The following is a 27,866-nucleotide window of genomic DNA, read 5'->3' on the forward strand; positions in this document are numbered from 1 at the left end:
TGAAGCCGTCGAGCCGGAGACTAAGGTCATGGGTGAGCACAAGCAGGTGCAAAAGACTGTGAGCCGAAACAGTGGTATGCAAAAGGCGGTGGCTATAGAGCACAGCGAGTACGTGAGCGAGCGCGCTGCTGTGGCTGAGGAGCCACGTGAGCATCCACCAATGTGGAACGCTATGGAGAAGCTGTATAACGAAGGCGCAAGCAAGAGCGCTGTTGTAGCAGGAAAACCAGTGGCAGTTGCGGGCGAAAATCGAGTTGTCCAGCTGATGAAGGAGTTCGGTGAATTATGTCTGGTCGGAAGCATAAACGAGAAGGCCGATGTTGAAGTGAACGTATCCCACCTACAGGTAGAACAGGCAGATGCGGTAAAAGAAATGGTTGGCGCATATACCTCTGTGAGAAATTTCGAGTCACCAGTCGAAATGAAAATTTTGTTGATCGACGATAATCCTGTGTTCGAGAGACCGAGACGAATGTCCTACGCTGATCGATGCGTAGTGGACGAGCAAGTGGCGCAGTGGCTGGCAGAAGGGATCATTAAACCCAGTATTTTCAACTACGCGTCACCAGTTGTACGTGTATTCCGTTGGGCGATTTTCCTGCAAGACTTCGATTATGTAATCGAGCATAGAAAAGGAACTAGAATGCGACATGTCGACGCTTTGAGCCGTGTCTCGTGCTTGATGTTGGAAGACTCACTAAATAACCGACTCAAGAAGGCTCAACAAAGCGACGATTGGACGCGAGCCGTACGAAAAGTATTAGAGAAGGATGACTACGAAGATTTCTACATAAAGCACGAGGTGCTGTATAAAAACCCAGATAAACAGCTGATAGTCGTACTGTTGTCAATAGAGGACGAAATCATCAAGATGGCACATCGGCAAAGTCACTTTTCCATTAAGAAAATACAAGACGCTGTCGAGAAATCATTCTTTATCCCGCAATTAAATTCAAAAGTAACGAAAATCGTGAGAAGCTGTATTGAGTGTATAGTCACTGATGCTAAGTCTGGAAAGAAAGAAGGATTGCTGAATCCTATCAACAAGGAGGACAAACCATTGGGACCTTTCCATCTCGATCATGTAGGTCCGATGGAGACGACAAATAAGTCATACAACTACATACTTGTTGTTATTGACGCTTTTTCGAAATTTTGTGTGGCTTTATCCCACGAAAAACACTGGAGCAGAGGCAGTTGTAGAACGCCTGAAGAAGCAAGCTGCTATATTCGGTAATCCGAAGCGTGTAATCACCGATAGAGGCGCCGCATTCACATCAAATCTCTTCAAAGACTACTGTGAAGGCGAAGGTGTCCAGCATCTACTGATAGCGACTGGCATTCCAAGAGGAAACGGCCAAGTAGAGCGAATACACAAAATTGTAGTACCCATGGTGTCAAAACTATGTCACGAAACTCCAAGCAGTTGGTACAAACACGTCGATAAAGTGCAACAATTCATAAATATAACTCCGCTTCGTAGTACCAAGACGACCCCATTCAAAATATTGACGGGCTTAGAGATGCGTGTTCCGGGTATTCCAGAACTACAGGAAATGCTAGATGAAGCCGCGATCAATGAACTTAATGCTGATCGAGATGCAATGCGCCAACAAGCGAAGGAAAACATCATCGAAATCCAGCAGGAGAATCGTAATAGTTATAATTCACGCCGCCGAACAGCAACCAACTACGACATTGACGAACTGGTAGCCATTAAGCGTACCCAGTATGGAACGGGTTTGAAATTGAAGCCCAAATATTTCGGGCCATACAGAGTTGTGAAAAAGATGGAGCATGATCGCTACGAAGTGGTAAAAGTCGGGGACCATGAAGGCCCAAGGCGCACCACGACTGTTGCCGAGTTCATGAAGAAGTGGAACCCTTCATTCGGGACGAATGAAGCCGCAGGACGGCCGAATGTGGAAAATGTACCACGGACCCAAACCAAACGTATCGGGTGATTTTTTAAGAGCTTGATAACTTTTTTAAAAAAAAAAACGCATAAATTTGCAAAATCTCATCGGTTCTTTATTTGAAACGTTAGATTGGTTCATGACATTTACTTTTTGAAGATAATTTCATTTAAATGTTGACCGCGGCTGCGTCTTAGGTGGTCCATTCGGAAAGTCCAATTTTGGGCACGTCGAATTTTCAGTGAATGGGCCCTAGAAAAGTTGGCAGAAAATCCGCTTTTTTATCGACAAATTTTGTTCAGCGATGAGGCTCATTTCTGGTTGAATGGCTACGTAAATAAGCAAAATTGCCGCATTTGGGGTGAAGAGCAACCAGAAGCCGTTCAAGAACTGCCCATGCATCCCGAAAAATGCACTGTTTGGTGTGGTTTGTACGCTGGTGGAATCATTGGACCGTATTTTTTCAAAGATGCTGTTGGACGCAACGTTACGGTGAATGGCGATCGCTATCGTTCGATGCTAACAAACTTTTTGTTGCCAAAAATGGAAGAACTGAACTTGGTTGACATGTGGTTTCAACAAGATGGCGCTACATGCCACACAGCTCGCGATTCTATGGCCATTTTGAGGGAAAACTTCGGAGAACAATTCATCTCAAGAAATGGACCCGTAAGTTGGCCACCAAGATCATGCGATTTAACGCCTTTAGACTATTTTTTGTGGGGCTACGTCAAGTCTAAAGTCTACAGAAATAAGCCAGCAACTATTCCAGCTTTGGAAGACAACATTTCCGAAGAAATTCGCCGCGGTCAACATTTAAATGAAATTATCTTCAAAAAGTAAATGTCATGAACCAATCTAACGTTTCAAATAAAGAACCGATGAGATTTTGCAAATTTTATGCGTTTTTTTTTTAAAAAAGTTATCAAGCTCTTAAAAAATCACCCGATACTTACGGACCTTAAAATACGACCCTGCGACAATGACGCTACAATTACATTATAACACTGATAAAACGAAAGGCAAAAAATGAAGAACTAAAAGGAAGCACAGTTGACCGCAAACTATCGTACAGGACAATCGCCTATGTACTTAGACTAAGTGAAATTAACTAATGTGAATTCAAATAAATAAACTTGTTAAATTGAAGGTACCTGTATGAATAAGACGCAGTGCATTTTATTTCGAAATTGAAAGACAGTGTGTTAAGCAAAAGACGGTGTGTGAAATAAAGACACACCACATATATATATTTGAAATATGAGTTTGAGTGCATAATAAGCAAAAAATATAACTACTTTATATCCAAAACTCAAATTTTGTTTCAATATGAGTGCTTGATAACCGTAAAATATAACCACTTTATATCCAAAACTCATATTTTAAATATAATAATATATATATCGTCACCTAAAATACAAACCTATGTATCATAAAAAATAAATAGAAATCACTGACAGATATAATAACCAAAAAATATAACTACTTTATAGCCAAAACTCAAATTTTGTTTCAATATGAGTGCATGATAACCAAAAAATATAACCACTTTATATCCGGTAAATGTTCAGCAGAGCGGTTTTTCCGAAAACGAGCACCAATTTTCACGGGAAATGTTTTAAAAAATTCGTTTTTAATTCCGATTCACGAATATATATGGCGCGTCATCTATTTTTATGTTTTTTTTGTAATAAAAACAAAGAGAAATATGATTTTGCACGATATTTACGCTATAAATGGCATCACTGTTCGAAATTCAATTGGTTACTAGGGATACAAGCAGCGATCGGTTTCGAAATATCAATACTCGATATTCGAGACTAAACAAGAATTGGTAAAAATGAGAAATACATAATAGGAAAATAATTATAATTGGAAAAAAAAAGAAATTAAAATATCGATATTCTCGATATTCGGGTCTGAACGAGAATTGGTAAAAATGAGAAATACATAAAAGGAAAATAATAATAATTGGAAAAATAAAAAGAAAATAAAATATCGATATTCTCGATATTCGGGTCTGAACGAGAATTGGTAAAAATGAGAAATACCACAGCATCCGACGCATATTGAAAAATGAGCTCAAGGTCAAGCCTACAAGTTCCAAAGGGCCCATGATCTCACACCGAAGCAGCAACAAATAAGACTTGAGAGAGCGAAGCAGTTGCTTCGCTTGGCCGAAAGCGGTCAAATTCCGAACATTGTGTTTTCTGACGAAAAAATTTTTCCAATTGAGCAATTCGTAAACTCTCAAAGCGATAGAGTTTACTTGACCGACAGTTCATACGAGAATCTAAGTCGTCGGTTGACCACCAAGAGGCAGCACCCGACATAAATAATGGTTTGGACTGCTGTCACCGCAGATGGGCGCTCTCCAATTGTTTTCATCGAGCCTGGCGTCAAAGTACATGCGACATATTATCGGGAAAGTGTTCTGGAGGCTGCTTTGAAGCCGTGGGCAAACAAACGTTTCGGTCGCAAACCATGGACGTTTCAACAAGACTCAGCACCGTCTCACAAAGCGCGAGTGAACCAAGAATGGCTAAAAAATAACGTTCCGAACTTCATTACGACCACACAATGGCTCTCGAATTCACCAGATGCGAATCCAATGGATTATTCTCTCTGGGCCATTTTGGAGAGCAAGGTCCGAAGTACAAAACACACCAGTCAAGGGATGCTAAAGAAAGCCATTGTCCGTGAGTGGGCCAAAATACCGGCAAGTCACATTCGGGCAGCTTGTGATTCGTTTTTTGACTGTCTCAAGGCCACAGTTAAAGCAATTTATGATTATTTTCACACATTTTGTACTTTAAAATAAATAAATATAATTTTATGGCTTTTTTAATTGGTTACACTTCCGAGTGTCGGACCCTGTAGTAACAGATTCACAGGCTAGCTCAAAACGAACAAGCTTAAAGATGGAGTTAATAGTGTTATAAAAAAATTGTGGATCCTACAAATACCATGCAGTATTATTTTGTTATGTAATATTATTATAAAATATTACTTGTTTATTAAATTTAAATAAGAAAAAGTATAATGTGGATTTATTTAAATGTTTATAGTTTAATTTAATTAATTTGAATTGAAAAATGTGCATAAAGTGTGTTAAATGTAGTCAAATTGCTTGTTGAAATGTTAGCATTTTGGGAAGTTTCGAATACATATCCCGTATACTAAGCGTTTGCGGTACCTATACCCCTATATATGTTTTTTTAATCAGCAGGACTTCCTCTTTCCAACGGTACCTTCAGATCGCGGCGCTAAAGAAATCGGAATTTTGCCTTCTACCCTTTTCTTTTTTTGACTTCTTTTTAAAATATGAATTGTCAAGAAAATAGAAAAAAAAAATTGTATGTGAATGGACCTTGACTCACCGGCAGGTGTATATCCTTAATTTGGAGAACCTCCTCTATGTCAACCCATTAATTTAACATGCTTAATTTTGAAATATGGGCTTGCTTAAATCACTGTCTCCAAATGATATGCTGAAGAGCCTTTTTAGTATAGAAAAAATTTAGTGCAAAAGTATTATGAATCAACTTTGACCGTTGACTTCCATGTTTTACTTCTTAATTACATATGTGTTAAAACATAAATTCCCATTAAAATCATATTAAAGATATTTTAATCAAAACATTATCTCTTACTATGTACAATGGCCTTCTTTCATGCTTTTTTTACTGCTTTCTAGATGTGTGTAAAAATATCCAAATTACGTAGTTATTCGTTTAATTAACTGCTTCATCAAACAAACAGTCGTCGCACTCGATCACACCACATCAACTCACACTGTTAATTTTCTGTTACCAGTGATTAAAAACATTCATTAATTGAGAACTAACAGGCTTAATTCCACTTCACAACACTGACACGCACCGTCACCATACTCACCTCACCAATCATCACAGCTTACAATCCACATTCCACTACACACCAACCACCCACATCACATCAGCTGATTCCACACACATAAGGAGACATCCACACAAAAAGGAACCAAAAGGAGATCAGCAACTCACTTCGCTTCGATTTTTCACAGCGACCGGCACGCGTGTGCAAATATCTCGACCGAGCGTTTTTTCCCAGTTCCTAGTTTTTCGGCAGTTCTCAGTTTTTCGGCAGTTCCGAGTTTTGGCCAGTTCCCAGGTTTTCGGCAGTTCAGAGTTTTGGCCAGTTCCTAGTGTCGGAGTTCTAAACATTTTTTACCTATTTTATAACGTCAAAATTAAAATTGTACACCGATCCTGATAATACATTCATATATATACATATACACGCGTATATCAGTTTTAAAACAATTCGACATTTTTCATTTTTTTACAAAACAAAATTTGTGGGGATCGTGAAGGTGAGTGCGTGCGAAAATATAAAAAAAGAGGAGAATTTGCAGTGTACAGCAGATCGGTGAGTTATTGAAAAATACATGGTCCTTCGAGCAAAACGAACGGCACTTTGGTGAACCGATTAAAAAAAAAAAAAAAAAAGTGCACAAGTGCAGTGAACTAGTATATGTATACATACATATGTACATACTAATAAAACTAAACTTAAAAGTGCACAAAATTGTAAAATCCTAATTAATAAATAAAACGCTAACCAAAAGTGGGTGCTAACTAACATAAAATAAAATTCGGGCGCGGATATAAAAACCCATAAATAAAATACGGGCGCGAACTTATAACAAACAAATAAATAAAACAGCAAAATACAAATAAAACAAAAGTGAAAAAAAAGGAGCCATCAACACAACAAGCGGAACGCCGGCGTTGGAGGGAATTCCCATCGAGAGAAGCGAGGAAACACACCCCCTTTTGCAACCAAGATAAATTCCCAAAGTCCCTGAGGAAAATCAGAGTGAGTGTATCCATTTCACTTTTGATTTTATTTATTATATGTATCTATGTATGTATGTAACGTTGCACAAACGGTCAATTTGATAAAACCGATAGAAATCAAACCCGTTTAATAAAAACGGTTAGTAAAAGTTCGAAAACGGCGGGAAATTTAAGTACCGATACAAACCAATACGGTAAATAATATATATGCATATATATATCCATATATATATCCACATATATATATATATATATTTTAATAAATTTAAATAAATAAATTACTATTCCTTGCATTATAAGCTTATCTTCGTGTATACAATACACACAATCCACAAAAAATTCAATAAAAATTTATTTTCAAACTATTCTGGCAATACCGCTCCAGTTCATTTACTGTGAGAGGCATACTTGCAAACTATACGAACAATACCTCTTCAGCTTATTAAGCTGTGAGAAGAATTGCTTCCAAAGAAAATAGCTAAAAGAGAATACAAACATACATACATATATATACACATCCTCAAGCGAATGAATATAAAGACAAAAGGCAAATTAATTTATACATACATATTATATATACATTTACAAAATATATATACATATCCGTGTAAATACATAATAATATATTCATTAGCGCTTTAGCGCATATAATATATATATATATAATATATATATACATATAATATACATTTCTAAACGCGAGTACACAACCGCGAATACATAGACGCGAATTATATAGATTTCCGTTTATTTTCAAATGCTTGTATACCTATAAACATAGGATACAAAAAAAAAAAAAAAAAAAACGGAGACGGTGCGGTGAACCAAAAACAACTTTTGGTAATCACAGTAAATATTTTATATGCAAATTACTTTGTACATACATACATACATAAGTATATTGAAAGTCCAACCTGGCGAATTCCTAGCATTTATCTCGTTCCTTGTCACACAAGAACAAGCATAATTGCACACATTTATTTAACGCATACTATATGCAAATAAATAAACCTAGTTTCAGTGCGCGCTGAAACAAGGGCATACGAATAAATCCGTAAAAAACATTTTTCCGAAAAAAAAAAAACCAAGCAATATAAACGACAAACGCGTTATTAAAGCTCTTATTTATTGAAAAGAGCTTCCGGTTACATATATATTTTAATAATTGAATTTTGCGGAAATAACAACTCTTATTTATTAAAAAGAGTTTTCGGTGACACATTTTCTATTATAATAAAATATACATATATTTTATTAAATCAAATTTTCTGAATGAGCACAGATTCAAAAGAATCAAAAGCAGAATTCTTAAGAATTCCCAAAATGATTAATGATGACAAAAGTCCATGTACACCTGCAGAAGCTACACGCTCGAAGCAAGGTGCTACAAAGCAAAAAAGGGGGAAAGACATTTCGTATATTAAATTCATTTCCGAGAGTGACAGCTTAATTAAATACTGCACTCGATTTGCATCTTCACCGATTCAGGACAACTCTGAATCGGTACTAGAAATTAAAAATAAATCTATTGACAATTTTTGGACACGCCTCCAAGCGGCATACGACGCAATAGTAGAAACTGATGACTCAGATCTACCTGAAAATTTCAAATCTTCGGCTTACGCCAAATACGAAAATTGCTTAGACCGCTATGAAGACACAAAAGCAATGATATCAGATCAATTAAAGCTTATGAAGGCAATTGCACCTACTCCCCACAGTAGAGTAGAGTTACCACAATTGCAAGCCCAAGAGGCAAGTTCAGGCATTCATCTCAAAGTGCCAGCGTGTGATACGGAAATATTTCATGGAGGTTATGAACAATGGCCGTCCTTCCGGGACATGTTTACAGCCGTGTACATAAACCATCCAAAATTATCACAAGCGCAAAAATTGTATCACCTCCGATACAAAACTAAAGGTCAAGCAGGCGTAATAGTCAAGCAGTTCGCATTGAATGACGATAATTTTAATTTAGCTTGGGAAGCTTTAAGACAAAGATATGAAAATGAAAGAATCTTAGTTGACAAGCAAGTAACGATACTTATGAACTTGCCTAAAATTCAAAGAGAAACCAGTGAAGAATTCATGAAACTAGAATCCACTGTTTCAAATTGTTTGTCGGTTCTATCGACACAAAATATTCCCACTCACAATTGGGATCCTATTCTGGTAAACATATGTACCGCCGCATTACCAGAAAAATCTTTACTTTTGTGGGAGCAATCGCTCTCATCAAGAAGAAAATGCCCAACGTGGCAGCAGATGAAAGATTTCTTAACTACCCAATACGAAATTGCGGAAAGGGTAGACAAAAAAGTAGTCAGAACTAAAAACGTTCAACAAGACCTAAATCGAAGCTTCAATAGACCCCAAGCCGGAAGCAACAATAATTTAAACAGAAGCTTTTTCAAAACACAATCGTTCACATCTGAACAAAATAAATACACGTCATGCGAACTATGTTCTGGAGGGCATAAGTTAAAAGCTTGCGAGAAATTTAAAAAAATGAATGTCACTGAAAGGAACAACTTTGTCAGGTCAAAAAGACTCTGTACAAACTGCTTGTCCCACTCACACAATCTTAATACTTGCGAAAGCAAATTTAATTGCGTATATTGCCACAAAAGGCATCATTCTATGTTACATCTCAATAACTTTCCCAACACATCTCATAGCAGCGCTTTTTCAAAAAAAGCCACGGGTTTAGTTGCAACAGCAACGCCCGAAAAAAAACCTCAAGAAAATTGCCAAGAGACACCATGTTGTTCAAAGGCATTAAAAACTCAAACGCTACACAGCGAAAATCATAGTAGAGTACTACTACCCACAGCAGTTGTCTCCATCGAACATCGAGGAGAACTGTTCAAACTAAGAGCCCTAATAGACCAAGGATCGCAACGATCATTCATAGCGTCTAGGGCACAAAATAGGCTAAAACTGCCAACAAAACATGCCAACTATGAAATTACGGGAATGGGCGGACGAGTAGTACAAAACTCAAGTAAAATCTGCCCCATTACCCTAATTTCCCCCAAAGCGGATAAGCGCATTCAAGCAAATGCTATTGTCTTACCGCAACTAACAAACATGCTTCCAAGCTATCAAATAAATAGCAAGCATTGGGACAAAATTTCACACCTGACTCTAGCAGATCCCAACTGCAACACGCCAGCTCAAATAGACATCCTAATAGGCAGCGACCTTATACCGCAAATCATATTAGAAGGTGTTGAAAAAATTTCGAAAACACTACTGGCGCAAAATACCATTTTCGGATGGGTCCTAAGTGGACTAGTTGCGGAACCAGTCACAGCAATGACAACTCAAGTTGAGGAAGTCTCAAATGAGTACCTCAATTCACAATTGAGAAAATTTTGGGAGTTAGAAGAACTCCCCCCCATTTCAATTACAACACCAGAAGATCAGTATTGTGAAGACTTTTACAAAGCCACAACTACTAGATCAGGAAATGGTAGGTATGTCGTACGACTACCACTAAAACAACAATTTCCAGACACACTCGCCTTAGGTCACTCTCGCACCTCTGCAATACAGCAGTTTCTAAGTATGGAAAAAAACCTACTTAGAAAAGGTGAGCTTAAACAAGATTATGATGGTGTCTTAGAAGAATACCTCCATTTAGATCACATGGAGGAAGTAAGCCCATGTGAAAAAATCATAAAAGGCAAATATTACTCATTCTACTTGCCACATCATGCAGTAGTAAAGCCTGAGAAAAAAACAACAAAAGTTCGAGTTGTCTTCAATGCCTCACGATCCACGAGCTCGGGTAATTCCCTAAATGATATTCTATTTACGGGACCCACGCTCCAACCAGATTTAATGCTCCTCATATTAAATTGGCGTATATACAAATACGTATTCAATGGGGTCATAAAGAAAAGATGATTATTTTCGAAAATCTGCCAAATCCACTACGCGACTTTAAATTGAAAACAGTTAAAGATGCCATCAAGATTTTCAGATTTTCCGAAAATTACGCGATAAATTGAAAGATTTGTTTGGGTCTTGATGGAACCGTTACTTTGGCGAAATTTTCCGAAAATCTGCCAATAGTCCACTACGCGAGGATTTTTAAATTGAAAACAGTTACCAGAATTTCCACTGGCAAAAGTCTTAAAAACCATTCGTATGTAGACGACTATCCGAACTGGACTGGAAGCCACAGTCTTGAAAAAGACACAAAGCCAGTGCAGACTTAATTTCCACTGGCAACACAAGTCTTAAAAACGCAAACGTATGTAGACGATTTCCACTGGAACACAGTCTTCCACAAGCAAACGAGACCTTATCATCCAGGTAAAAAATAATATGCCCTCAATACGCAGGGTTTCCTTTAAAAAATCCAAATTTTTAAAATCACAGCAATCAATTTCACTTACAAGGTAATAAATGCCCTCAAAGCAGGATTTCCTTTAAAAAAGATCACAGCCAATCACCCAAATATTTTAAAAAATATTCCAAAAGACAATTTGTTGGATACTAATTTCCTTATATTTGAAAAGGAAAGTACAACAAAAACACTAGGCATCCAATGGAATGCGATATCGGACCAGTTTTCATACACGACTGAGTCCATATCCGCATTATCCGCTGTTACAAAACGCCAAATTCTCTCCTCGGTGGCAAAACTTTTTGACCCCGCAGGATGGCTTTCGCCAATTATGATACAAGCGAAAATCCTGATCCAAGAATTATGGCTAGACGGAACCGACTGGGACGAACAAGTGAAACCTCTTCGCTTAGAAAAATGGTCCCAGTTCGCTAATAATTTGAACGACATCTCGAAGATACAAATTCCACGGTGGGTAAACTATTCCCCCGAATACAAAGTGGAACTACACGGTTTCTGCGACGCCTCTGAAAAGGCATATTGTGCCACTATATATGTGCGCACACAAAGCGATGTCGCAACTACAAGCCACTTATTAGCGGCAAAAGCAAAAGTTGCGCCTCTAAAAACGCTAAGTCTCCCACGACTTGAACTCTGTGGCGCTCTGCTACTAGCAAAGCTAGCTTCAATGGTGCAGACCCACTTAAATATGGCGAAATATAGATTATATTTATGGTCCGATTCCGAGATAGTTCTAGCCTGGTTAGAAAAACCACCACATGCGTGGAAAACTTATATTTCTAACCGAACATCTGAAATACTTGACCTAGTAGGATCAGCCACTTGGCGTCACGTAGCCAGTGCTGACAATCCTGCTGATTTAGGTACAAGAGGATGCAAACCTCTGCATCTCGCCACCTCCACCCTCTGGTGGAATGGCCCCCGATGGTTAACAGAATCTCCCGATTCTTGGCCACAATCGCCCATGCGCAACATACTTGCCCCAGAAAGTCGTAAAATCGACACTTATCATGCAACACTGGATGACACTGACATCCTTGAACGATTTTCATCGTTCCCCCGAGCCCTCCGGGTAGTTGCCTATATGCTCAAGTTTTTAGAGCGGCTTAAACTTAAAGTTAAAGGAGCAACTTATCTCCATTGCGATAAATTGACGCACCAAGACTTACAAAAAGCAAAGGTCGCTCTTATCGCATCAACCCAAACGCGCTACTTCAGCCGCGATATAGAATTACTAAGAGAATCGAAGCCTATTGATAAAAAGAGCTCACTCTTAGTTCTAAACCCATTTCTAGATACGAAGGGTTTACTTCGTGCGAATGGTCGGCTTGCTAATTCAAGCCTAACGTACAATGAACGCCACCCTATAATCATACCAGAGAGGTGTCCGTTTGCCACTTTATTTATTAGATATATCCACATACTAATGCTCCACGCCGAACATCGCCTCATGCAACATATGGTCCGCCAAGAGCTGTACATACCCCGACTGAAGCCCCAAATAAAAAAGTGCATTTTCATGTGCAAAATCTGCACTATGCATAAGCAGAAAATGCGATCGCAGATTATGGCAGCACTTCCACCTGAACGCTGCAATTTTGCTCTGCCTTTCACCACTACAGGTGTAGATTTTGCTGGGCCTTTTATGATAAAGGCATCCATGCTAAGGTCTCCTACCCTCATGAAAGGCTATGTGGCTGTTTTTGTTTGTTTCACGACAAAAGCAGTACACCTTGAGCTATGTACGAATCTGACGACGGAGGCTTTTCTTGCGGCTTTTGCTCGTTTCGTCGGACGACGAGGCTTTCCATCAAAAATCATGAGCGATAATGGGAAAACTTTTATCGGAGCTCAAAGAGCTACCGAAAAACAGTTTGTGGATTTCATGAAACAAGTCTCACCGGACATTGTACAAAAATATGCTCCCCAAGGTATCAATTGGCAGTTTATCCCCCCAAGCGCTCCACATATGGGTGGCTTATGGGAATCTGCCGTAAAAAGCTTCAAATCTCATTTTAAAAAGATAGCTGGCAACCATAAATTTAATTACGAAGAATTCGCGACCCTCTTAATTAGAATTGAAGCCGTTCTTAATTCACGGCCTCTCGCTGCACTCTCGCAAGATCCCTCAGACTTTACTGCCCTCACACCAGGGCATTTTCTTAAAGGAGCGCCCATTCTGGCCACACCTGAGCCAGGCGTGGAGTCGCTTTCCTTATTAAATCGTTGGGAAAGAATAAAAATTCTCCATCATGACTTCAGTCGCCGATGGAAAGATGATTATTTAAAGGACCTCCACAGAAGGTACCGATGGAAAATCACAGAAAATGCGCCTAAGCTTGGAGATTGTGTCTTAATCAATGACGATTGTCTCCCCCCTACCGAATGGCGGCTTGGCCGCATAGAGAAGCTCTACTACGGCTCCGACGGTCATATTCGCGTAGTCGATCTCCGTACACAATCGGGAACGCTAACCAGACCGCTCGTTAAATTATGCTTTTTGCCAACCGCAGATAAAATCGCAACGTAACCGCAACTAAAAAACAAAGAAATTAACAAAGAAATTCACAAAAAAAAAAATATAATAATGAACTCACCCACTATAAATAAATACCCACCAAAACCAAAACCAAAACCAAAAAAAAAAAAAAAACGGGTCGATCCACATGACGACTCATTCGTGCCACATCACGTGGTACCAGCGCCCATATGATTATATACACAAATATATATAATAATTAACCATACTATTTTCTTAACAGATTAATATGGACGCCGAGATGCCAATTGCGCCTACGCCCACTGTGCGTTCCGCCGTCACGGTTCCGCGCCCTAGAGCTACCCCAGTAGCAGCGCCGCGCACAACCATCGCTGCCGCACCTCCCCGAGAGGCTCCATCGGCTCCACGCAGTGAGCCGCAAGCAATAGCTCCAGCGCAGCCACAGCGTCAATGCGTGCTGTGTCGACGACGACATCGGTTGCCACACTGTGGCATCTTCAAGGGGATGACACCTCAGCAACGCCAGCAGGTCGCCCAGGCCCACGGCCATTGTTTGAATTGTCTGGCGCCTACCCATCTAACGCGCGAATGCACCACCGGGTATCAGTGCCAGGTGTGTATGGGTCACCATCACACGATGTTCCACCGCAGTACCGGACCCGACGTCGAACGTCATCATGCCCCTCGCGGCCGTACTGCCAGCCGACGACTCCCGCGATCGCAACCGCGAAGGCAAGCCTTCCCTTCGGAGGAGTCCCGCGCCTGGCGCCATCATCACCATGCCACCCCGCATCGAAGGCGCCATCCTAGGCCGCAAGCGCGTCGTAAGACAGGCCTCAGCAACGTTGTTGCAACACTGCAACAACTTCAGAGGCTACTAGGCTAGATACTCGCCTAGGGGGGCCAGGATGTATAAATGAGCATCCTCCCCCGGACATCCACACATACACCACACTATCACACCACATCAACTCCACTTCACAACACTGACACGCACCGTCACCATACTCACCTCACCAATCATCACAGCTTACAATCCACATTCCACTACACACCAACCACCCACATCACATCAGCTGATTCCACACACATAAGGAGAAAAAAGGAACCAAAAGGAGATCAGCAACTCACTTCGCTTCGATTTTTCACAGCGACCGGCACGCGTGTGCAAATATCTCGACCGAGCGTTTTTTCCCAGTTCCTAGTTTTTCGGCAGTTCTCAGTTTTTCGGCAGTTCACAGTTTTTCGGCAGTTCTCAGTTTTTCGGCAGTTCCGAGTTTTGGCCAGTTCCCAGGTTTTCGGCAGTTCAGAGTTTTGGCCAGTTCCTAGTGTCGGAGTTCTAAACATTTTGTACCTATTTTATAACGTCAAAATTAAAAATTTTTTCATTTTTTTACAAAACAAAATTTGTGGGGATCGTGAAGGTGAGTGCGTGCGAAAATATAAAAAAAGAGGAGAATTTGCAGTGTACAGCAGATCGGTGAGTTATTGAAAAATACAGCATAAAATAATAAAAAGAGATTTAAATAGTTTCGCGGTATATTAGAAGTCCAATAAAAACAATTTTTAATTGTAATAAATGCTGGGTACTTTAATTTAAATGCCCAAAAATGATTATTTTGCTTGATCTGGCTACAATGGAAAATTATACAAAAATGGGCTTATTTTGAGGCGCTCTCACACTGGGATAAGTTGGGCATCTCTTTATCCCTATTCGTCGTGTTTGATGTCTTCAATACATGCCGATTTTTGAATCTCTTCGGAAAACTTTCATATTTTCTTGAAAAAAAAAACTTCATTCAATAGCCATGTGTTAATGGAGGTGGTAAATTTTTAGAATAGCATTCCTCTAGATCAAGAAAATATATATACAGTTGTCCACAAAATAATAGGAGTGTCAATATGAAAAATGTTTTTGGCTGCATAACTTTTTTAAATCACATGTAAATGACGCGAAACAATAACGGTACACATAACGGGATACTTGCATTAAAATACAAAACAAATTTTTGTTGCGATGATTGCTATTCTATTTCTGCTTTGCTAGTTCTCGGAGACACTTGTTATTGCTTTCCACAAATAATAGGAGTGTTAGATCTTTCGTTTTCAAAAAAAAAAACATAACATAAAAAATATTCACAAAATTAGAATAGTAAGTATAGTTCCATATTCTGGCAGCAATTTAAATTAGTTATTATTTTATTTAATCATTGGGGTTTTCTCCAGTGGGTAGAGGAAATCATTGTACAGAGGAAAAGCGGAAAACTATAAAAAATTGAGAAAACTGGGAAAAATTTATAAAGGGATCCAAGAAATCGTAAAATGCTCTCCTCAAATCATAGCAAATGCCAAAAATTATAGAAATAAAAATGAAACTCGTAGACGAAAGCGCAAAAAATCCACTGCAGACGATCGCAATATAGTACGCTACTGCAAAATTAATCCTCTTGCTTCAGCCAGGAGCATCCATGACGAATTAAATTTGTCAGTTAATACTGAAACTGTTCGTAGGAATTTGGAGCAGAACAAATTATTTGCCTGAAGTCCACGAAAAGGACCCCTATTAAAAAAGAAACACAAGGAAGCCCGCATACAATTTGCAAAAGAGCATGGCTCCTGACCCACGTCTAAATGGCGAAACATATTGTGGTCAGACGAATCCAAAGTTTAGCTGTTTGCTAGTACAGGCTCTGGGAACCTTATCCGACGTCCCCCTAACTCAGAATATAATCCCCGGATTACCACAAAAACCATTATACATAACGACGCCAAATCATGGTACGTGGTCGTTTTTATACTCTCGCAACAAAGTTGCTAAGGAGAGTATTATAATTTTGTTCACAAAACGGTTGTTTGTAAGTCCTAAAACTAAAAGAGTCAGATATAGGGTTATATATACCAAAGTGATCAGGGTGATGAGTAGAGTTGAAATCCGGATGCCCGTCTGTCCGTCCGTCCGTCCGTGCAAGCTGTAACTTGAGTAAAAATTGAGATATCATGATGAAACTTGGTACACGTATTTCCCTGATGACATGTACGAAATATGGGTGAAATCGGTTCACGACCACGCCTTCTTCCAATATAACGCTATTTTGAATTACCTCTGATGCCTTCTCTGTATACTAATAGTATATACATTAGGAACCAATGCTGATAGCGGAATAAAACTTTACACAAATACGGTATTTGAAAAATATGTAAATGACGGATAATGAAATCTCGATTATCACTTTATCATGCGAGAGTATAAAATGTTCGGTGACACCCGAACTTAGCCCTTCCTTACTTGTTCACATTGTGGTGTTGGTCAAATTCACTTAATTGAAGGCATCATGGACCAAAGGGCATATGTCAAAATATAATATGAGGTATAGTTGACAAATTCCTCTTGGAATATGCCATTGATATGGGTATATCAACTGGATAATGACCCTAAACATACTAGCAAGTGAGCAAAAAAATGGTTTAGAGCCAACGAAGTTGAGGTTATGTGGTGACCTGCTCAGTCTCCTGACCTCAACTCTTTTGAAAACCTGTGGACAGATATAAAGAAGAAAGTAGCTGAAGAGGAACTAACCAACTCGAGATATTTATGGCAAGTAGTGAAAGAGGCTTGGAAAGTGTATTTTTCGATTAGTCTCCTCGCACTCGCCTTTCGGAATTACAATAGAAAGGGCAACACACAATTCCACCAAAAATTTCACAAAATGTATTTTATTAAATTTTATACTTATACAAATTTACTTTCAAAATTCTCCAAATGTATGTATTTCACTCAGCTTTCTGTATAATACAAATTAAAATCCCTCGAATTGTAAAATTGGATGTTGGCACGATATTAAAAGTGGGCACTCGGGGTGAACAGCACGGCTTTCGTTAGCGGATCGCAAAAGGGAAGTGTAGGTGAACTTGTTTCTCCGCCTCTTTTGTTCCCTTTTGGTTGAGGTGAAAAATGCAGTGGCAAAGTAGTTATGTGTGATGTGGATTGTAGGTGGTGTAGAGATGAGTGTGGTGAATGAAGAGTGCTAGTGACGTATATTTTGATGCGGTGAGTGTAGAGTGTTCTGGATTATTGTTGTGGTTAGGTGTTCGGTGTGTCAGGTGGAGCAGGGGACTGAAGCTCATTTAGCCATCCCGGCCCCCCTAGGCGAATATTTCAGCCTAGAAGTCGTTGCAACTGCTGGAGCGTGGCTACAACGGTGCTTAGGCCTGAGGTGCGGCGCGGACGGGGCGTTTGTTGCTGGCGTCGTGTCGACGTCCCATTCTGTTGCCGCCGGATACGGGAGGATGATGTGGTTGGCTGTCGACGCGATCGTTCATTCCGGCTTATTGGCGGTCGTCGTACTGCACCACGGTGGTGGCTACCAGAATGTTGATCGATGTCGTGTCTGGTGGTCCGGTGCAGCATGGTGTGGTGAGGCCACATACATATCTGGCACAGGTTTCCTGAGGTACACTCCTGGGTAGTGTGGGTAGGCGCCAGACAATTGAGGCAGTGGCCGTGTGCCTGGACGACGCGCAGCCTTTGCTGTGGTGGCAGTCCTTTAAAAATGGCGCAATGCATCAACCGGTGCGGTCGACGACATATTGGGCACCTGATGCGCTGCGGCTCTGCTGCGGGTATGGGCGTTGACGGTAGTGCTCGCGTTCCACTACGAGGACCCGTGGATGTGGTGGTTCGGGGAGCTGCGACTGGGCCAGCTGCAGATGGGGCTGCCGCAACTGGTGCTGCCACTTGGCGTGGCACGTGAATAGTCGAGCGAAGGGTGGGCGTCGGAGCGAGTGGCATGTCTGCATCCATGTTTATCTGTATGGAAGAGTGGTATTTTAATTGTAAATTGGTTGCATGGAGTGGATATGGGTATGGCTGCCACGTTGTGGCATAAGTGGATCGTCAAGTTGATCGACCATTAGGTAGTTTTGTTTGTTATTTTATAATATTTATTTTATCGGGTTTATTGGATGGTTTTATCGTTTACGTTTCGATCGGCGGTCGGTAAAAAGCATAGCTTAACGAGCGGTCTTGTTAATTTTCCTGATTGCGTACGGAGATCGACTACGCGAATATGACCGTCGGAGCCTTGGTAAAGCTTCTCTATGCGGCCAAGCCGCCATTCGGTAGGGGGGAGACATTCGTCCTGTATCAGGACACAATCTCCAATCTTTGGCGCATTTTCTGTAATTTTCCATCGGTACCTCTTGTGGAGGTCCTTGATATAGTCTTCTTTCCATCGGCGACTGAAATTATGATGGAGAATTTTAATTCTTTCCCATCTATTTAGTAAGGATAGCGACTCCACGCCTGGCTCAGGTGTGGCCAGAATGGGTGCTCCTTTTAGAAAATGCCCTGGAGTTAGGGCTGTGAAATCGGAGGGATCTTGCGAGAGAACCGTGAGGGGCCGTGAGTTGAGAACGGCTTCGATTTTAGTTAATAATGTAGTGAATTCTTCATAATTAAATTTGTAGCTGCCAGCTATCTTCTTGAAATGAGATTTGAAGCTCTTAACAGCTGATTCCCATAAACCACCCATATGAGGAGCGCTTGGGGGTATAAATTGCCAATTGATACCTTGGGGGGCGTACTTTTGTACGATGTTAGGTGATACTTGTTTAAAGAAATCCACAAACTGTTTTTCTGTGGCTCGTTGAGCTCCAATGAATGTTTTGCCATTATCGCTCATGATTTTTGACGGGAAACCTCGTCGTCCGACGAAACGAGCAAATGCCGCGAGAAACGCCTCCGTCGTCAGATTCGTACATAGCTCAAGGTGTACTGCTTTTGTCGTGAAACAGACAAAAACAGCCACATAGCCTTTCATGAGGGTAGGAGATCTTAGCATGGACGCCTTTATCATAAAAGGCCCAGCAAAATCTACACCTGTAGTGGTGAAAGGCAGAGCAAAATTGCAGCGTTCAGGTGGAAGTGCTGCCATAATCTGCGATCGCATTTTCTGCTTATGCATAGTGCAGATTTTGCACATGAAAATGCACTTCTTTATTTGGGGCTTCAGGCGGGGTATGTACAGCTCTTGGCGGACCATATGTTGCATGAGGCGATGTTCGGCGTGGAGCATTAGTACGTGAATATATCTAATAAATAACGTGGCAAACGGACACCTCTCTGGTATGATTATAGGGTGACGTTCATTATACGTTAGGCTTGAATTAGCAAGCCGACCATTCGCACGAAGTAAACCCTTTGTGTCTAGAAATGGGTTTAGAACTAAGAGTGAGCTCTTTTTATCAATAGGCTTCGATTCTCTTAGTAATGCTATATCGCGGCTGAAGTAGCGCGATTGGGTTGATGCGATAAGAGCGACCTTTGCTTTTTGTAAGTCTTGGTGCGTCAAGGCATCGCAATGGAGATAAGTTGCTCCTTTAACTTTTAGTTTAAGCCGCTCTAAAAACTTGAGCATATAGGCAACTACCCGGAGGGCTCGGGGGAACGATGAAAATCGTTCAAGGATGTCAGTGTCATCCAATGTTGCATGATAAGTGTCGATTTTCCGACTTTCTGGGGCAAGTATGTTGCGCATTGGTGATTGTGGCCAAGAATCGGGAGATTCGGTTAACCATCGGGGGCCATTCCACCATAGGGTGGTGGTGGCGAGATGAAGGGGTTTGGACCCTCTTGTGCCTAGATCAGCAGGATTGTCAGCACTGGCTACGTGTCGCCAAGTGGCTGATCCTACTAGGTCAAGTATTTGCGCCGTTCGATTAGAAATATAGGTTTTCCACGCGTGTGGTGGCTTTTCTAACCAGGCTAGAACTATTTCGGAATCAGACCATAGATATAATTTGTATTTCGCCATGTCTAAGTGGGTCTGCACCATGGAAGCTAGTTTTGCTAGTAGCAGAGCTCCACAGAGTTCAAGTCGTGGGAGACTTAGCGTTTTTAGAGGCGCAACTTTTGCTTTCGCCACTAGTAGGTGGCTTGTAGTTGCGGTATCGCTTTGTGTGCGCACATATATAGTGGCACAATACGCCTTTTCAGAGGCGTCGCAGAAGCCGTGTAGTTCCACTTTGTATTCGGGGGAATAGTTTACCCACCGTGGAATTTGTATCTGCGAAATGTCGGTCAGATTATTAGCGAACTGGGACCATTTTTCTAAGCGAAGAGGTTTCACTTGTTCGTCCCAGTCAGTTCCGTCTAGCCATAATTCTTGGATAAGGATTTTCGCTTGTATCATAATTGGCGAAAGCCATCCTGCGGGGTCGAAAAGTTTTGCCACCGAGGATAAAATTTGTCGTTTTGTAATGGCGGATGATGCGGATATGGACTCAGTCGTATATGAAAACTGGTCCGATATCGCATTCCATTGGATGCCCAGTGTTTTTGTTGTACTTTCCTTTTCAAATATAAGGAAATTAGTATCCAACAAATTGTCGTTTGGTATATTTTTTAAGATACTTGGGTGATTAGCTGTGATCTTTTTTAGAGGAAACCCTGCGGAGTTGAGGGCCTTTATCACTTGTGATAAGGACTCGTATGCTTGTGAGAGGCTGTGGCTCCCAGACAGGATATCGTCTACATACGTATGTGTTTTTAAGACTTGTGTTGCCAGAGGAAACTCTGACTTTGTGTCTTCTGCCAGTTCGTGGAGTGTACGAATGGCGAGGTATGGGGCACAGTTTACGCCAAAGGTAACTGTTTTTAATTTAAAGTCGCTTAGTGGACTATTGGGAGATTTTCGAAAAATAATCCGTTGAAAATCTTGATCCTCTTTATGTACCATTATTTGTCGATACATTTTTTCGACATCCCCATTGAATACGTATTTGTATATACGCCAATTTAATATGAGGAGCATTAAATCTGGTTGGAGTGTGGGTCCCGTAAATAGAATATCATTTAGGGAATTCCCCGAGCTAGTGGATCTCGAGGCATTAAAGACAACTCTAACCTTTGTGGTTTTTTTGTCAGGCTTTACTACTGCATGATGTGGCAAGTAGAATGAGTGATATTTGCCTTTTATGATTTTTTCGCATGGGCTTACTTCCTCCATGTGATCTAAATGGAGGTATTCTTCTAAGACACCATCATAATCTTGTTTAAGCTCACCTTTTCTAAGTAGGTTTTTTTCCATACTTAGAAACTGCTGTATTGCAGAGGTGCGAGAGTGACCTAAGGCGAGTGTGTCTGGAAATTGTTGTTTTCGAGGTAGTCGTACGACATACCGACCATTATCTGATCTAGTAGTTGTGGCTTTGTAAAAGTCTTCACAATACTGATCTTCTGGTGTTGTAATTGAAATGGGGGGGAGTTCTTCTAACTCCCAAAATTTTCTCAATTGTGAATTGAGAAACTCGTTTGAGATTTCCTCAACTTGAGTTGTCATTGTTGTGACTGGTTCCGCAACTAGTCCACTTAGGACCCAACCGAAAATGGTATTTTGCGCCAGAAGTGTTTTCGAAATTTTTTCAACACCTTCTATTATAATTTGTGTGTGATATAAGGTCGCTGCCTAATAGAAGGTCTATTTGAGCGGGGGTGTTGCAGTTGGGATCTGCTAGCTTTAGGTGTGTAACCTTTTGCCAATGCTTGCTATTTATATGATAGCTTGGAAGCATGTTCGTGAGTTGCGGTAAGACTATTGCATCTGCTTGAATGCGCTTATCCGCTTGGGGGGAATTAGGGTAATGGGGCAGATTTTATTTGAGTTTTGAACTACTCTTCCGCCCATTCCCGTAATTTCAAAATTGGCTAATTTTGTAGGCAGTTGTAGCCTATTTTGTGCCCTAGACGCAATAAATGATCTTTGTGATCCTTGGTCTATTAAGGCCCTGAGTTTAAACAGTTCTCCTCGGTGTTCGATGGAGACGACTGCTGTTGGTAGTAGTACCATACTTTGAATCTCGCTGTGCAGCGTTTGAGTTTTTAATGCCTTGGAGCAGCATGGTGTCTCTTGGCAAAATTCGGGATTTTGTGTTTCGGGAGTTGCTGTTGCAACTAAACCCGTGGCTCTTTTGAGAAAGCGCTACTTTGAGGTGTGTTGGGAAAGTTATTTATGTGCAACATAGAATGATGCCTTTTGTGGCAATATACGCAATTGAATTTGCTTTCGCAATTATTGAGATTGTGTGAGTGGGACAAGCAGTTTGTACAGAGTCTTTTTGATCTGACAAAGTTGTTCCTTTCATTGATATTAAGTTTTTTAAACTTTTCGCAAGATTTTAGCTTATGCCCTCCTTTACACAGTTCGCATGACGTTAATTTATTTTGTTCAGATGTGAACGATTGATTTTTAAAAAAGCTTCTGTTTAAACTGTTATTGTTACTGGCTTGGGGTCTAATGAAACTTCGATTTAGGTCGTTTTGAACGTTTTTAGTTCTGACCGTTTTTTTATCTACCCTTTCCGCAATTTCATATTGGGTAGTTAAGAAATCTTTCATTTGTTGCCACGTTGGGCATTTTCTTCGTGATGAGAGCGATTGCTCCCATAGAAGTAATGATTTTTCTGCTAATGCTGCGGTGCATATATTTACCAGTATGGGGTCCCAATTGTCTGTGGGAATATTCTGTGTCGATAGAACCGACAAACAATTTGAAACAGTGGATTGCAGTTTTATGAACTCTTCACTTGTTTCTTTCTGAATTTTTGGTAAATTCATTAATATGGTCACTTGTTGGTCGACCAATATTCTTTCATTCTCGTATCGTTCTTTTAGAGCTTCCCAAGCCAAATTGAAATTGTAGTCATTTAATGCGAACTGTTTGACTATTACGCCTGCTTGACCTTTGGTTTTGTATCTGAGGTGATACAATTTTTGCGCTTGTGATAATTTAGGATGGTTTATGTACACGGCCGTAAACATGTCCCGGAAGGACGGCCATTGTTCATAACCTCCGTGAAATGTTTCTGTATCGCATGCTGGCACTTTAAGGTGAATGCCTGAACTCGCCTCTTGGCTTTGAATTTGTGGCAGCTCTACTCTCGGTTGTGGAGTAGGTGCAATTGCTTTAATTAATTTCAATTGATCGGAGATCATGGCTTTTGTCTCTTCATATTGGTCAAGGCAATTTTCATATTTGGCGTAAGCCGAGGATTTGAAATTTTCGGGTAGATCTGAGTCGTCAGTTTCTACTATCGCGTCATATGCAGATTGGAGACGTGTCCAGAAATTGTCAATATTTTGATTTTTGATTTCTAGCACCGATTCAGAGTTATCTTGAATCGGTGAAGATGAAAATCGAGTGCAGTATCTTATTAAGCTGTCACTCTCAGAAATGAATTTAGCGTAAGAAATATCTTTCCCCTTTTTTTTTGCTTTGTAGCACCTTGTTTCGAGCGTGTAGCTTCTGCAGGTGTACTTGGACTTTTGTCATCAGAAATCATTTTCGGAATTTTTAAAAATTGAGTAGATTTAGAATCTTTAGAGTCTGTGCTCATTTAGTAACAATCAATAAATTAATAAACGTGAAATATATTTTTAGTATAAATTAGATGAAATGAAAACCCGAAAACTCTTTACGTAAATAAGAGTTTTTATTTCCGAATTAACGATTGTTTTATTCAAATATGCGTATGTCGTGTTACGCAGTATTTAAGAAATATTTAATATATTGTATATTTTATATGTGTGTATATATTTATATGTATATATGTATATATACTTTTTTTTTCTGCGGACTTATTCGAATGCCCTCGTATAATATAATTGTTATATTGTAATATATATATGTGTATTTATATATCTGTATATATAATATATATGTACCCTTTTTTTTTGGTTGCGGACTTATCCGAATGCCCTCGTATGCACTTTCGTAGTTACAGGCGTCAATACCCTTGTATGTATATGTAATGCACAATGGTACATATATTCAAGTAATTTTATTGCTTGTTGTGTTTTTACGTTTTTCCGTTGTTGTAGGCGCGATACGAATCCAAAAGAGAGTTCACCATGCGCAAGTGTTCACCTCTTTATGCTTTGTGTTTTTTGTTTTAACTTCGTATAATATAAATCGAGTTGTTACTAGTTAATATGTATATATGTATGTTCGAATTTATTATTTCTTTTATTTCATTTATTGCATTTTATTGTGCCTTTTGCTTATTTATTTTAGATATACTGCTTACTGTTTTGAGGAACAGAAGGAGTATTGCGAACAATTTTGCAAGTCGATACTTGAGATTGAATTGTTGTTTTATTAGCTTGTTACGTGTGTTCGTAACACTGGGGTAAGCAAATAGGCAAATAAAATATTTTTTTTTTTACTGTTTTATATATATATATATGATATACATATATAATTAAAGTTTTCCCGGTTTGTGCCGTTCAAACGGATTATCTTAATTATAAATCTGTTTGTTATCATACATATGTACATACATATAATAAATAGAAATCAAAGACGATACACTTACTTTATCTCGCCTCAAGGGGTTTTGGGGGAAAGTAAGGTTTTGAAAAATATTTTTATGCCTGTGTGCTCCGGTTTTCCCGTCCTGTTGTCCCGCGCCTGTGATCCGGTTTTCCTGGTGTGTGTTGTTTTTATGTTGTATTGATGCCTTTTTTTTTTTTGACCGATCGCGCCCGAATTATGTTTAAGGTTAGATTTTTATAACGCGGCGCACTCGTTTGATTTTGATTTCTTACTTTTTATGTATTATAATTTGTTTAAAAAACTTAATTATATTTTTACATAAATCCATGTAATTATATAAATATGTTCATCTATGTATATATATATGTATGTTGTTATTTTAAAAATGAACTTCGTTTCTGTATGTGTTTATTTCTTTTTTATCTTTTTTCACAGCAGTGGTCTTAACTTTTCACTTCACTTAATTTAGTTTTTTTATTCTTTTTCTTTCGTTTTTTTTTATATGTTTAACGTCACTGCACTTTTTTGCTTTAAAAAATTTGGTTTTCTTTTTTTTTTTTTTCTATAGTGCCTTTCTGTAGGTTCGAAGGACCATGTATTTTTCGATTAGTCTCCTCGCACTCACCTTTCGGACTTACAATAGACAGGGCAACACACAATTCCGCCAAAAATTTCACAAAATGTATTTTATTTTTAACTTATACAAATGTACTTTCAAAATTCTCCAAATGTAGTATTTCACTCACTTTCTGTATAATAGAAAATTAAAATCGAAAAAAAATTGGATGTTCGCACGATATATGGGCACTCGGGGTGAACAGCACGGCTTTCGATTAGCGGATCGCAAAAAGAAGTGTCCGTGAACTTGTTTCTCCGCCCCTTTTGTTCCCTTTTGGTTGAGGTGAAAAATGCAGTGGCAAAATAGTTATGTGTGATGTGGATTGTAGGTGGTGTAGAGATGAGTGTGGTGAATGAAGAGTGCTAGTGACGTATATTTTAATGCGTGTTCTGGATTATTGTTGTGGTTAGGTGTTCGGTGTTGGTTATGTGTCAGGTGGGGCAGGGGACTGAAGCTCATTTAGCCAGAAAGGAATACCAATAAAACGTTGCCAGGATATCATGGACTCCATGCCTCGGAGATGTGATGCTTTGTTAGAAAATAGAGGTTATTCAACGAAATATTAATTATTTTAATATTTTGTGAAACTTTGGAAGCATTATATAATAAAATTATATTAAAACGGTATGTGTGTCTCGCATTACATAAAATGCTCCTATTTTTTTGTGGAACTAGTTTTTAGTTTACTTGATATAAACTGCAATATAAAATTTTGTTTATTTTTAATTGAAATAGATGAAATATGGAAATATTAATAGATCTTTAGCAAATTACATTGTGCAAAAATTTTGAAAAAAAAACATTTTTGTTAATGAAAATTAACAATTCGTTTTTCCCATGTGGTCACTCCTATTTTTTTGTGGACAACTGCATGTGGCAACACCATAAATTCTATTAATTTTTAATTCTCAATACAACCATTCGTTTTGACTTTTTTTACATTATGCTTTATTCGATTGTACGTAGTTTTAACATATCGATAAAAGTTTTGGCTTGAAGCTTCACATGTGTGCTCTGATACAGCCAAATTCAACAAAGTACTTGCAAGCGTAACTCCAGCAAAATTAATCGAGATCCCAACAAGACGGGAGTAACCAATTCACAAATACATTTGCAAAGTTTCATCTTTTATACTAATGCATATCCATATGTAACTGTTTGTCCTGAAATGGAAAACTGTATTGTAAGAGTAGCAACATTCATCATACGAAATGTTTGAGTGTGTAAGAATGAGACGCACATAATGACAATGAATTTATTAAAAATTGCGGCCATTCAATCGCCATTCGAAGAAATATTTGAAGGTTCGTAAATGATTTGAAGAGCATCAGTTAAGTTGCAAATATGCTATAATTTATAATTAGAATATTTTCAGAACAACAGCCACACACATGTATTTCCTCGGTTAATCTCATAATTTGCAATAGCAGTCATTGTACAATTGCGATCAACACAAATCTGTCACTAATACTGGGCACTCGAAGTGTAACCAACTTTAGACAGTTCGCGCAGCTGTCGCATTGGAATCAGCTGTTTATAAATTTTCTGATTGACAGTTCGGAGTATTGTTCACAAGTGTACAAAAGCGTTTTGCCACAAGTGCACGCAAAAAAAAGTGATCAGCGATGGAATTCGAACGTAATAGTGTGATTGCTTTATAGTTAGCTGGAAAATCACAGCCAGCAATTGTTCGTGAGCTCAAACACCTTAATGTGAATAAATTTTTTGTTTATCTCACCATCACTCGTTACAATGATACTGGTAGCATCGCAAAACATCATGGAGGTGGTCATCAAAAGACTGCAACTGCAACGTCACGTGAGATGGTTCGAAAAGTGAAGAAGCGACTTGAGCGAAATCCACGACGAAGTGTCAATCAAATGGCTAAAGAACTGAAAATATCCGACCACAGCATCTGACGCATATTGAAAAATGAGCTCAAGGTCAAGCCTTACAAGTTCCAAAAGCTCATGATTTCACACTGAAGCAGCAACAAATAAGACTTTAAGACTTTGCTTGGCCGAAATCGGTCAAATTCCGAACATTGTGTTTTTTGACGAAAAAATTTTTCCAATTGAGCAATTCGTAAACTCTCAAAGCGATAGAGTTTACTTGACCGACAGTTCATACGAGAATCTAAGTCATCGGTTGACCACCAAGAGGCAGCACCCGACATAAATAATGGTTTGGACTGCTGTCACCGCAGATGGGCGCTCTCCAATTGTTTTCATCGAGCCTGGCGTCAAAGTACATGCGACATATTATCGGGAAAGTGTTCTGGA

General features: G+C 39.4%; 1 protein-coding gene across 20 annotated transcripts in view; it reads right to left on the minus strand.

Moving 5' to 3' along the window:
* Positions 1-27,866, minus strand: part of LOC126765682 (uncharacterized) — a 69,187-nt gene that overhangs the window by 36,320 nt on the left and 5,001 nt on the right. For 6 of the 20 annotated variants that reach the window (XR_007668529.1, XR_007668527.1, XR_007668521.1 and 3 more), the window contains exons 1-2: positions 5,570-5,664; positions 5,297-5,490 (exon numbers count right to left, since the gene is read on the minus strand). The exons of 9 other annotated variants lie outside the window; for them this stretch is intronic. The gene's annotated coding sequence lies outside the window, so the exon portion shown is untranslated. Of the gene's footprint in view, positions 1-5,296; positions 5,491-5,569; positions 5,665-27,866 lie in introns of those variants that run through there. 5 more of the 20 variants (XR_007668520.1, XM_050483398.1, XM_050483395.1 and 2 more) reach the window with 3 other exon arrangements.

This window comes from Bactrocera neohumeralis, unplaced genomic scaffold (genome assembly GCF_024586455.1).
Source record: "Bactrocera neohumeralis isolate Rockhampton unplaced genomic scaffold, APGP_CSIRO_Bneo_wtdbg2-racon-allhic-juicebox.fasta_v2 cluster11, whole genome shotgun sequence".
Lineage (NCBI taxonomy): Eukaryota > Metazoa > Arthropoda > Insecta > Diptera > Tephritidae > Bactrocera > Bactrocera neohumeralis.